Consider the following 13,858-nt stretch of genomic DNA (forward strand, 5'->3'; position numbering starts at 1 on the left):
GCATATTGTGTTGTGATAATTGGATGGATTTTCAACAAATGTTCCTTAAACGCTTTAAATACAACAGTTCATAAATATTAATAGTTTTCTGAATATTCTTTTCTGAAAGTGATTATTTTTTCTATTAAAGCAGTTTTAAAAGTTGTTTTTCGCAGATTTCTTTTCAACGTCATTTGTTAGTTTCTTTCCTTTTATTTTCATAGAAATAATGCAGAAAAAATAAACACAAGTATTTAGATTTTAAAAAAAGCGGACTCTGTTTATATTTGCTTTTTTCACAGCTAGTTTACTATTATTACAAAACATCAAATCCTTAGTCTCGTTTTAAGTTTCTCCCCACGGAAACAAAAGCTCAAGTAAATAAATGCTAACATTCAAATTATTTGGTATTCAGATTAATGAGGTGAAAATCAGATTAATGACAATTTTGTGAAAGTGTGAATAATTGTTGCAACAATGTAAATATTTAAAATATATTTGTAATTTTTTAAATGTTGTGAAAATTGCACTAAAGATTATATTTTTTAAAAACTCTGTAATTTGTTGAATACTGTTGCAGTAATGATTTAAAAATTTTAATTTTTTGATTTAAGACATTTATAAATAATTGTAAATCTTGAATTTGGAACAGTAAAAATTACTTGCAAATACTTTAATTATAATAACTGTCATCCTGTCATTTAAGATATTTATATTTATTTGAAATTCCTTAATTTAAGACAGTAATATAATTAATTTTTATAATAACTATAAAAATTTGCAATAACTATAATATTTAAATTTCAGATATTTTAAGGGAATTCATCAAATTAACTATTTCCAATTAATGGTAATTATTTCGTTTTGGTATTATATGTTAGCTTGCTACATATATAAGCAATACTATTAACACTAATAACTATTACTAATATTAATGCTAATATTAATACTAATATACTAATTACTAATATTAATACCAATATTAACAACTTAAGACGTCAAAACACAACATAATGCAAAAATAATGTAGAAATGTAGTAAAATTACTAACATTTCTTGAATTACTTCCTTTCTTGAAAATAACTGTAATCCATTAATTTAAGACATTTACATCTATTCGCAAATCCTCAGTTTAAGACATTTTATTTAATTAATGGTAATTTTTATAATAACTCCAATATTTCAATTTCAGACATTTAAAAGGAATTCATCAAATTAAACATTTACAATGAATAGTAATTATTTACCAGTGCTATATATAAGCAATGCTATCATTAACTTGATGCATTAAAACCCAACAGACAAAAAAATATAATGACTATCTATAAAACTATATAAATTTTTTTGGTTATTGCATTTACAAGCAAATGTATCATTAATTTAACACATTATTAAAACACGGAAAAAAATACATAATGACTGTTTATTAAACCACCTCAGTTTTGATGAAGTAACTGTTTTAGAAAATCCAGACAAATCCGCCTGAATGAGGAAAAAAAAATATTTTAGTCGATCTTTTTTTTTAAAAAAAAGTGTTGTGAAAAAGTATTTGTTATAGAAACTTCAGATTAAAAGTTTTTCAATGTGTAGCTTCTTGTTAAATATTTGTTGAAAAATTGACGAAAAAAAAAGAAGTTTGTTCGACATATTCCTCCGAGACAGTTTAGTAGATTAGTGTAAGTCGCTGCAGATTAATCAAGTTTCCACTCCGAGATTGATATTTGAGTTGTGGCTCTCATGGGCAAACATGAAAAAAATCTGGAGATTAAAACTTTTTGGAAGTGTAAGTAGATGCGACGACAATAAAAGGTTTTATTGTCTGCGGCATTCAAGTAAGGAAAAAAAAATTAATCTATTAAGTTACTGGTAATAAATTTTGCTTTTAAAGTGATAGGAAATAGTCGGAATTCTATTTAACGAAGTCGTTAAATAGCGATAATAAGTTCGTTATATGGAAAATTCGTTAAATAGAAAATCACCTTTTGAAATACTTAAACAACACAAAACAGGCTTCAAATTCATAAACACTAAACATAATTAAAATAGCAACTTATACACTTATATCTTGTAAACTAGTATCTACTATTTATTTTATAAATCTTAACCATATAAACGAAATCCTGCATGGAAAGCAAGAATAGTGCAAAACGTTATCTAGTGTTACACTATTATGATGCATACATTTTCAACCAAATAAGGCTAAATTTATGAATAAAATTATAGTTGCATTTATTATAACAGTTATTTTAAGCATACATTTCCACTTGCGTTCTTAAGTTTAAGGGCTACAGATAATATCAATCAATTTTGTCAGAGTTTTTTGTTTGAAATGCAAACAAATAAGGAACGGGATTTTACTGCTTTCTTCAAAAGTTAAGTTGCTTTGAAAATCAATTCAAGGTCACTTCCCCCATAAAATGAGTTAACAAGTTTGAAATGTTCTGAAATATTTCAGGAAATAGGGAATGGATCTCAAAGAAAAGTTCGTTAAATAGAAAATTCACTTAGCTATTTGGAAGTTATTTTGCGAAGAAATTTGCAAAATGTTCTTAGTTCCTAGAAAAAATTCGCAAAATAGAAAAATTCGCAAAATGGAAGTTCGTTAAGTAGAAGTCCGAGTGTATTTTATACTACGTTAAACTCAGTTGAATTTAAAGAAGAATAGTAAAACATCTATTTCATTGTAGAGTTTCAATCAGAGAAAATGTGTTTGGAGTATTATAAACATGTAATTTTAAAGCATTGCGAGTTTTGAGCTCCTAGCACTTTAAACGACTACTGAATGTAGACAAAAGGAAAACAGAAGATTTTTCAGTTCTTTATAGGAGTGTATTGTACCATTTTTTTTCTAACTAGTAAAATAAATGTTACAATCCATTTCTATAGAAAGGGAGTGGAGGGAATTAAAGGAATTTCCCAAATATTTAATCTGGTTTCTGAATAACGCAATCATGGTGTTACAATTAAAAAAAATATTAGTATCTTGATGTTAAATATTTAAAATAAAAGAATGAAATCTAATATTCTTATAATTAAACTATATGCAATTGTGAGTACTATTTCATTTCCGTAGGCTGTAAAAATAACACCAAAATATTATTGATGCTAGTTAAAGCTTAATTAATACTGTTTTTTTTTAACTTTATAACCGGTGCTGAACATCCAACCCAATTCTAAGTATACAATGAATGTCCAACTCCGTAGCCTTGAGCTTTACAGCCCAATCCAAAAGACAAGGGAACTACCGTATCGAGTATTGGGAGAAATTACCCTTCTTGGAGGAATTTTTGTTGGAATGAATCCACTATTGCGTTACATAAAGAAGAAAACTACGAAAATCTTTCACACTTGGCTTGACGGCGAAGGTACTTTAACCCATGATCCGTCTGTCACTGAAGATACTTTGCGTCATAACAGTGGCCGGTGCGCAGTTCATATCGATCAGCCTTAATTAATAGTGTTTTTTTTTAATAACAGCCATTGGACAGCTAACCCAATTTTAGGTTTACGACTACTAATGCCTTGTAATTTTGAACCTAATTCATAAGACAAGGAAACTCGTGGATCAAGTATCGGGGTATATTTGCCTTCGGGGAGGACTTTTTGATGGAACCTGTATTTGCGTTACATGGAGAGAAAAACCACGACAACTCTAGATATGACTGCAAGGGGACTCCAACCAATGATCTGCCTAATACTGAGGTTATTTTATGTCAGCACTGTCATCCATACTTGTCGGATCTAGAATTCGTTTCAACTTACCATCGCTGGGATTCGAACCCAGGACACCTCATTTGAAAGTCAACGCTCTGCCTCCTGAACCTCCAAAGCTCTAATTAATAGTGGTTATAGGTATTACCGTCATTGTGGTTTTAGTTACGTAATATACTAATATACAATGTACTAGGATTATAGGTGTTTTTACGGCACACTGAAACTGGAATATTACAAAAATATTTATATAAAAAAAAAGAGTTTCTAGAAGGCATTGATTTCATACGCTTAGAATTTTTTTTTTGAAAGATAATAATCTCCGCCCGCCAACTCCCATCATTGCTTTGTATTAATCATTGTCTATTTTTTTTAAGCGAAAACATTTCCTACAAAAAAAGTGAGCATTTTGAAAATCACGCTAAAAGTTGAACCTTGTAACAAATGAAGTTAGTTAACTACTTTAAAATATTGAGTTGCTGTATGAATACAAAAATATTTGTTCTATTTTATTTGGCATTTCTTAATAAAAGCAGGCTATCAATTCTTTTTAGACGCAAAAAGGGAGATTCTTAATTTAAGTAAAAAAGGAAATATTCAAAACGAAATTTCTTTGCTGAAAAGAAATACTAANACAAATTTCCTCATATTAAATAAATACTGCTTTTAAAAGCTAAAATTCTGTAACACTTCACCAAGAAGAAAAATAAAAATGAATTTTAAATTATTGAATAATCTCTAATAAATAGTTTAGCGCAACAACTTGATATAGACTATATTGCTATAATATATACAACAGTATATACTTTAAACTTTAATAAAATCGAACACAACTTGAAAATCAAAATTTGACACTATAAAAACATTTTCATCAAAACACTAAATCAGATTGGAATTCTTGTCTTATTAAAACTATTTGATGTAGACGCTACCCACTATGTTCTCTATTTATAGCAAGGTTTGTAAGATAAAGTATTTTGCTTTTGCTTTCTTTGAAAAAAAATAAATTTAAGTTTGATAAAATTATTCCGTACAAAGAAAATTAGTTCATAGTAATTACAAGACTTGTCAGATAGCAAGGTTAATTTGCGTAAAAATAGAATATTTTTATAAATTGGTTAGCCTCTCCATTATTCGAAATACTTTTTTGTTATGCTTTTTTACACTCTTTTTAATCATCTTAAACTTTAAAGAAAACGATACTTGCAGTTTATGGCTCCAGCGTATGCTATATTATGTATTTTCAATTTTTTTTTAATTTCATTGCGTTTACAGATTTTAAAATTATGATTTACAACAAAGATATATATATATATATATATATTCTATGGTGGAAAATTCTATGTTGGGGTACCTTTTCATAGATGACGTTTGACATGGTCAAAAACTCCTCCTCCCCACATTGGTGAACCGGACGTGATGTGAACATGCCTACCGTGGCAGTAACGCCCACTTCGATATGAACACGCCTACATCGACAGTAACGCATACTTCGTTGGCTGGTCCACATTGAACACTTGACTTGCTACTTGTGATTGCAACATCATCCACCTCCTAGCGCTGTTGCTGCTCAGTTTCAGTCACATTCAACGTATGCACTCGACAGCTAAAGGCAACACAGGAGTGACTACGACAGTGAAGTTAATATACCTCTCACATTAAGCACTCAAAAAAGTACGGTGATCTTAATACAGCTCACCCGGCGTCGCACAAAAGCAACAATGATTCAGCTAGTGGTATCCATTCATCGAATTCTATCACAGCTAAAATTCTGGTGGGGGAGTACTGTAGCGTAGAGTGCCTAGAGTAAAAGAGTGTGGACAAGGGAGAAACGATTCCTGATTGGTGGAAGGAAAAATTTTACGGCCGGAGGCGAGAGTGGAAAATTCGCCATTGGAATTACACGGAGTGAAAATTATCTGACTCAAAAAATGTATGTTCTGTATTAATAAATGCATGTAATAAGTTCATTACTTACTTTTTTTCAATAAGAAACTACACAGTTACAGTAAATGTTAAAATTATGGTTGAAAATTTGGATAGTTGTTAGTTATTCGAATTTATCCTTATTATCATTTACTTGTGTGCATATAAAGTTATGTTTATCTCATTGTAAAGAGAACAAGGTGATGAAATAACTAATAGTTAGATAATAATAAACGTATTTACTTTTAATACACATAATTTCTATCTAAATTACTTATAAATTTTAAGATTTCAGCATCTTTTTATCAAAACTTCAGAAGTGCAGAGTTAGGCGATATTACTTTGACATGTTGGCACGTTACAATGTTCGCATTACAATGTTACAATGCGCGTTACAAAGTAGCATTTGTTTACTTTTCGTTACCAACTGTATAAAATGCTAGTTTGTTTTAAATTTCAACTAATTATGGAAATTTTTGTTTACAATTTGTTGAAATAAACAATACCTTTTCAGGTGAATATGCGATAATTTTTTCCTGAAAAAGTAATAAATAATAATAAATTATATCATTTGTTTTATTGATTATTATTTCTGAAATAAATGGCATAATCATTATTAATTTAAGGCATTTATTAAAAGCTGAAGTCTTTTCAAAAGTCCTTTTTTTTTTCGTTGACGTTAATTTTTAACAATTTCAGATGCTAGACAATGTTTCTTAAAAAATCTTTAATATCATGTGCTTTCCAATCTTAAAGTTTATAATATTGATACTTTAGTATATACTCTTAGAATAACAGAACCTTCAGAATAACACCAAATGAGCGAGTGGCGCCAATTTCGGTGTATCATCTGGCAACCCCCTTGGACAAAAATATGACGGCAGCGCATGCGCTCTTGGATATTGTCATCACTCTTTTCAAGACAGGCACTCTACTGTAGCGTATCTACCACTACAAAAATATAAATCCAATTCACTAGTATATAAGGCATGTTAACTCGATTCTATGTTGGGGTACATTTTAATAGATGACGGTTGACAATGTCGACAACTCCTCCCCTCAATCTGTTCATAAAAAGGAATACATTGATTGAATAAAAATCTGTCGTTTCTTAACACGTTATTTTAAAAAGCCCTTTTTTATTTACACCTTCTCTTCACCTTTAACACAGAATTAGAAACACGGTTTATTCCCTTTTTCCAAAGTTTATACCATTTTTATTTGCTCAAGCGAAAATGATATATCTTTTCGATTCCATAAAAACACGAATGTCTCGAAACATAAAAACACGAATTCCATAAAAACACGAATTCCATAAAAACACGAATTCCATAAAAACACGAATAATATAATGCGACGAAGAAGTCTTTTCACCTAAAAGAATAGTTTATTTTGAAAACGTCAATTATATATAGCAAGTTTAACGTAATTTTCCATCTCAATTATGTCCTAATTGGGAAATAGAAACCTTTCTACATAACCTGGAAACTTTTTCTAATTTTAGTAAACAAAATTTAAATCCCGAAAAATGCACGATTAATCAAAATTGAGAAACTTTCAAAAATGATATCATGCAGAAACTGCAAAATAGTTAACAAAATTTCATATGAGTAATGTGATAAAAAGCTTGAAAATTAAAAATGACGTGTGGCTAATTATTCGCTTCATCATTTTATCACTCTAATTTAATTTATCACTTTTCCTTCAACCGTTGTAAATCTGTTTAGAATATAGTCTCCATGAAGAAATGAAAAACAGTTTTTTAACTTTATTTATGGATTTATTAGTTTTGCTTTTTCAAAAAATTCTGCTTTGTAATTCGAGCTCAGCTTCATACGCTCATTCGATATTCGTGTATTTTAGTCCTGCTTTGAATGCATGCTCATCTTTTAAAAATGAAGGTTTAATGTATAATTCATATACATTATGATTGTGTATACACAAAATTATACATTTCAGTGTTTGAAGAGACAACATGTTTTTATTCTCGCATAAACTCGTAACGCTTTTATTCTAATATAGATTTTTAAAATGGATGCTTAAAATGCTTAAAAACAAAAAATGCCTAAAAATTAATAAGGTGGACAGTTTTGTTCATTATGTGATTATTTCCGCTAATAGAATGCATCATTAAAATAAAAACATTGATGTGAATTATTATTGAATCTGCATAAATTGACACGCTTAATTAAATAAAAATCTAGAATAGTGTATTTGCTGATATGAACCTTTAACCTTTCATTTCTGCCAAGCTTACAGCTCAGTTTGTTTCAGTCTTTTTTTTTTTTGCCCGCAAGAAGAAAATTAAGTAAGCTTTCTTTGTATGAGGTAAAATAAAAAGAATCAATAAATCAGTACTGAATCATGCACTGAAACAGTACTACAAAATGGTACAAAAGACCATACAGGGCAATACTTCTCTTTCGTTACTTGTAACGAAAGTGAAAGTAAAAGTGTACTTCGTTACTTTTTAAATTTATACTTCTATATTTCAGCTTGACGAGATTTATGATATTTAAAATTTACTACAATCAAGCAACTTTCTCCTACACTTATGTCTTCGAAAACATTGTGAAAAATACTATTTTCATGGTATTTATCTTAAAAATGCCCAGCATTGGTGCAGCCTAAATAACCATCTCATTCACAAATGAAAAACTTTATATATATATAAGAGGTATTAAGGTCCTAATAAAACTGCCCCATTTACCATATTGCCAGTTGTGCCTGTTACGAAAATTAAGCATCATTGGTTTCAATAGTAGTATGGCAACTGTTCTCATAGCGAAAAATTACATTTTCTCCATTAATAGCACATAGCTTTTTCATTTTATTTCAAACAATATTTTCTTCATCCCAAATGTCACAGTCTCCTAAGTTTTAATTCGGTTATTTTTATAGGAAAAAGAGCGTTGTGAGTCAGCCAAGACCTCTTTTCTCGTAATTACTTGTTTATTATTTATACATTCACAAGAAGATAGTAAAAGGCTTCAGGAGAGTTGAGATTAGCCAACACCTCCTAGGAGGGAGAAAAGCTTCCTCCTGGCTACCATAAACTAGAATCCCGACACCTTAGTAGTCCAGACATGTTCAGTTTCTGCGCAGTTTCTTGGTCTGGTCGTTGTGACCTCTTACTTATTTTCTGCCACTTTACCTTTTATTGTTGACCATTAAACATATACAAGAAATGATTTTTGAGATGTCAAAGAGCCAAAAAATAAAACCTCACATGGGAGTAAGAATATGTGCATTTTTTTTCTTCAAAAAGGGGTCATTTTGTTCATAAGACATATAACGCCGGCCAGGTGGCAGAGGGGTCAGCGTGTCTGATTGTGAAGCCAGAGGCTGCGGGTTCGAATCCCGCTCAGGGCATGAACGTTTCCTTCTGTGTGTGTTGTTCTCTGTTGTGTGATGTGTGAATGTGGCCCACACTAGGAATGGGTATCTGTGGCAGTGTGGCGTAGGTAATGTTGCTCGCCTCCGTGACTTTGTTTCACAGGTGCCCACTGGGTAACGTTAAATGAGCAACACTTCCGGCATCCTTCGAGGTGATAAACGAAAGTTCACTGCCAGCCGTTAAAAATATATATATAAGTATCATAATTTTGTACGAGAAAATTTTGTTAATATGTCAATCCCTGTAAAATGAATGATTAATGGAATTTGAAAACAAAATCAGATGTACTTTGTAAATTTAGAAACGCGGGTGACAAAAAAAATAAATTTTACTTATTAACAATATATACCGTAGCATTCTGCCGTATATAACGCCTCAGCGTGGAAATTTTTTTTTATCTCGCTTGCGTCTTTTGTGTATTTAAAAATTTCTGGCAACATCTAATATCTTTCTCTTTTTTTTAATTCATTTTTGTTATATTTGACAACGAGTCAAGCGTTAGTTTATAAAAAGAAAGTCTCCAGATAAAGAAATAAAATTTTCAACTATAATGGGTAAATAATCCTCATTCAAATAAAAAAACAATGAAAAAATAGCGAAAATAATTATTTAAATACAATGACTTTAGAATAAATTAGAATTTCCAAAAGAATAAAATAATCGCGTTATATATTTTTAAAAAAAATCTCTGTTTGAGCCCGTCAACTTTTGACTCCGAAGTTAAATCGCAGTTGGCTGCCGAACAACGTAACATGTTATTTTTTTTACTGAAAGTTTAATTGTTGATAATTCTAGAATAAACAGGCGAATGTTACTTTTTAATTCCATTTTAACTTTTTTTACGCACCTTTGTATTTTCAAGTTACTAAGTCTTATAATTTTTGTACATCAGAACAAAATGTAACGCAATGAAAAAAAAACACTTAAAATTTCAAAAACTTTCAAACAAATTGGATTTTTGACAGAAAAATTCTATGCTAAGTTCAGAAACAGGTACAGCCCTTTCCGTTCACTGAATTTGAGGTCTGTTCATCTTCCCGTATGGTGTTTTTAAGTCTAACTGTCAATAATTCTCGAAATAACTATCGAATATTGTGCTCTGTTTACATTTTTCTACATACCTTCGTAGTTTCACATTTTAACAGTTTTCACGCTGTAAAACAAGATGTAACATTGTGTTGAACAGGCGAAACAGCTGCGACTGCCTTTACGATTTTTCAATACAAGGTGAAATCACGTTGATCAAATGATTTTATTTAAAAAAAATATCAATTGAGAGTTGTTTGATCAGATTTGGCATGAGCGAAAAACATGCCACCTTTGGTTTGCACAAAGTAAACAATTTTACTATTAATCCTGAAATTGAAAATTATTGCAACTACTTTATACACTAAAAATGCTGTAATGACGTATTAGTAATGTGCCTATACAATACTTTTGATGTTAAGTAATTTTTACCATTTTTGAACCAGTAACCCTAAAATTTAGAATAAAAATAATATCTGGCACACTTACAAGTCAGTGAAGTTATTTTTAGAATAAAAATTAAAGCATGATACAGTAAGATTTGTTTAAGCGACACTAATTCTTATAATGAAATAAGTCAAAAAATCAAAAACCGTAATATATATTAAAAAACCGAAACCATAGAGATAATATTAAGACGAATTCGTATTAAGCCTAATAGAACAGAATTGCTTAATACAATTAACTGATATTTAAAATCATAATTATCTGTATAGTAGAGCGAAAAAGATACCAAAATTTTAAAACGACGATATTACGTTTCTGAAAATATGTATCAGCATGAAAGGCGACTATAAATTCATACCATCTTGTTCTCAAATGTCACCAATCTAGTTTTGATAATAATTCATAAATAGTAAGAATGCGTGTGAGCCCGATACATATATTTTTATTAATATTTTTATTTAGCTGCCCCATTCCAACTCACACACGCACACGTGTGTGTGTGTGTGTGAATAACTAATGAAAATCCTTTAGACATTGCTTAGCCAAAGCTTATAGTAATTCTAACATTCGACATTCTGTATAATACTTAGGCAGTCAATACAGTGAATAGGATAGCTGATAAATACTGACACAAACGGTACCATATATATATTTTATAAAAGTACGCTTCGTACCATGAATCAATACCATAAAGCATACTCAAATTTAACACACTGGTTTTGATGTTAAATGATAGAAAAGTACTACAAAAAAATACTATATTATTGTTTGCTATTATCACCTAAGTATTTTTCACTTACTTCAAAGTTCTAGTTTTATTATAAAAGGAGTTTAATTATAAAATGAGTTCTATTTTATTATTGTTTAATATTGTATAAAAACATAAAATGTTTTGCTTAATTTTAAAAATATGACGTAAAAACAAAGAAATTCATGCCATATAATACTTTTTAAAACTTTATATAGGTATAAATAAAGGAAAAAAGTTATGTTAAATGAATATGTTATGACTTCGAAATAACTATATGTTCGCTTATGTACCATTTACATTAAATCATAATTCTGATTTTTTTCTAATGCCATTTAACTTTATCGTTCTAAACTTGAAAGTTTCGTTAATATTAATAATATTCGACAATTAATGTGTTTAAAATTAAAGCTCCAAACATAATTAAATATTTGACATAATTTAATTTCCATTTAATCTAGGCAACTCTATGAAATTTAAATAACAAAGTTTAAACTGTTTCCAAATATTTTCCATATAATTGTTTTCTTCGTTAAAATAATCATTTTCAATTTCTTTTTTTTTTTAAAAAAAATGTCGCTTTCATGAAAATTCTTTACACTTTTATTAGGTTCGAAAAATGAATTAAACGAATAATAATTTATAGTGAATGCTTCTTCTTTCTGTGTATTGAACACTGATTTTATGAATTAAGTTTAGAAATATAATTAAACTTTAGAAAAATGAAGTACATTTAAATAATAACGTAAATGCTTTAATACTCGTATAAAAAAAAGTCATATCGATAGAATTTTTCTCTCTTCACTACCGTTTAATTAAAATTAATCTCAATTGTAATCATTTCGCAAACTACATTCAGCAAACGTATATGTCAATGTTAATTGAAGTTTGAGGGAATAAAAACTACAAAATGAATTTATATTTATCAATCTAAATAGTTCTTTACGTTCATAGGTTGTGCATAGGTCATTTATTTTGATAATTGATTTACGTTTTTAATATTGCTGCAACGAGCCAATGAACAAAAATACTTTTTAAATTTTCCCCTCAAAAGGTTTTTGTTTCATTACTGTACAAAAGTTACATAAAATAATTGAATTAAATATTTATTTTCTTTCAATTAGTTACTTTCAAATACATAGGTTGAGAAATAGAAAAATATCAAAAATGAGGAGAGTTTGCCAAAGATCAATTTGGATTTAAAATTTTAATCGTGCATGCAGCTGTACATGATATATAGCTGTACCGATGTACAGCTTCATAATATACAGCCTTTATCAGCCTGTATCATAATATACAGCCTTTATCAGCCTGTATCATAATATACAGCCTGTATCAATCCAATCATATTATCAATCCTGTATATAGCTGTGCAATGTATATATGTTTTTTTAGAAAAATGCTAATTTTCTAAAAAACCATTTGCAACGAGAATGGTTTTAAAATAATAAAAATTAACTGGGCATAATAACATTGATTGATTGGCTTTTCGTCAGGCGATGGACATAGGAGTTAGGTTGTGATTCAGTTGTGTTTCGTCCAATGAACAGTGGAATGTGGTTTTATTAGTTTATATAATTGCTTCCCCTATCGTAATAGATGAGAATTACTAGACTTTTATGTGTTAAGTGATGTTGTCAGCTATGCCTGAATCAGAGTATTGTATTCTAATAGTCCAGAGTCACAAATTGGGAGTATGGGATACTGAAAACTCTTCATGTGTTGAAGGGAATGGAGAAAATATTGTGTTTTGAACGCTGGGATTCGAACCCGTGTTCTGTCGGTCATGTGATTGACAAATAAGCCATCTAAGCTGTAATAAGTACAAGGCTGTAAGGAACTTAGTGGTTTCACTAGGTGAACCTAATTGGTGAGATGCAATTCTCGTTGTATAACCGTCTTAGGTGAAAGCAGTTAATAAACGGTTCACACTTTGAATACCATCGTATTTATGGTTATTTGACTGTTTTGTTTGAATATGGTAAAATAGCTATTAAGTTAATTGTTATTTAACCATTGTTTCCGAGAAATTTTTAGGTAGATATTTTAGGTGTATCTTTGGCAGTTACTCCCGAGTAACGAATACTATACGAAGAAACATACCATTCCCAGGTTAGAACCTAGGTCACTTATATTTCAAAAGTGTAAAAATTCTGAACCAACCTGGTTTTAAATCCAGTTTATTCGAAAGCTAAACTTAAATAGACTCTGAAAAATACCAACATTTATCATTAAATCACGTTTGGCCTTGTTAGTTGCATCAAATCGAAAAAGCTTTTTCACCATCAATCTTACAATTTTGAACGACATTTTAGTGAAACTAAACAAACATTTCCGTTGCACAGAGCAATTAAACATAAAGAAGGCTCACTACGCCTAATACTTCTCTAACATAGAAACAAACTGTAGATTTGATTTGAATTTTTGTCACATTTCAAAAGGGAAAATTTTATGTTAAGAGACAAACCGGATTTTATATGAGTATTTAAAAATCTAGATTTGAAATTCTAGATTTCTTCTCTGTAAAGCAAGTTTAACTTTGTTTAATGTAACAAGCAAAACAAGGCTACATCACCTTCAAATTTGTTGTTTTTAATTCAGCTCAATTTTTCTGAAACTATTCT

The sequence above is a fragment of the Parasteatoda tepidariorum genome, chromosome 7 (assembly GCF_043381705.1).
Source record: "Parasteatoda tepidariorum isolate YZ-2023 chromosome 7, CAS_Ptep_4.0, whole genome shotgun sequence".
NCBI lineage: Eukaryota > Metazoa > Arthropoda > Arachnida > Araneae > Theridiidae > Parasteatoda > Parasteatoda tepidariorum.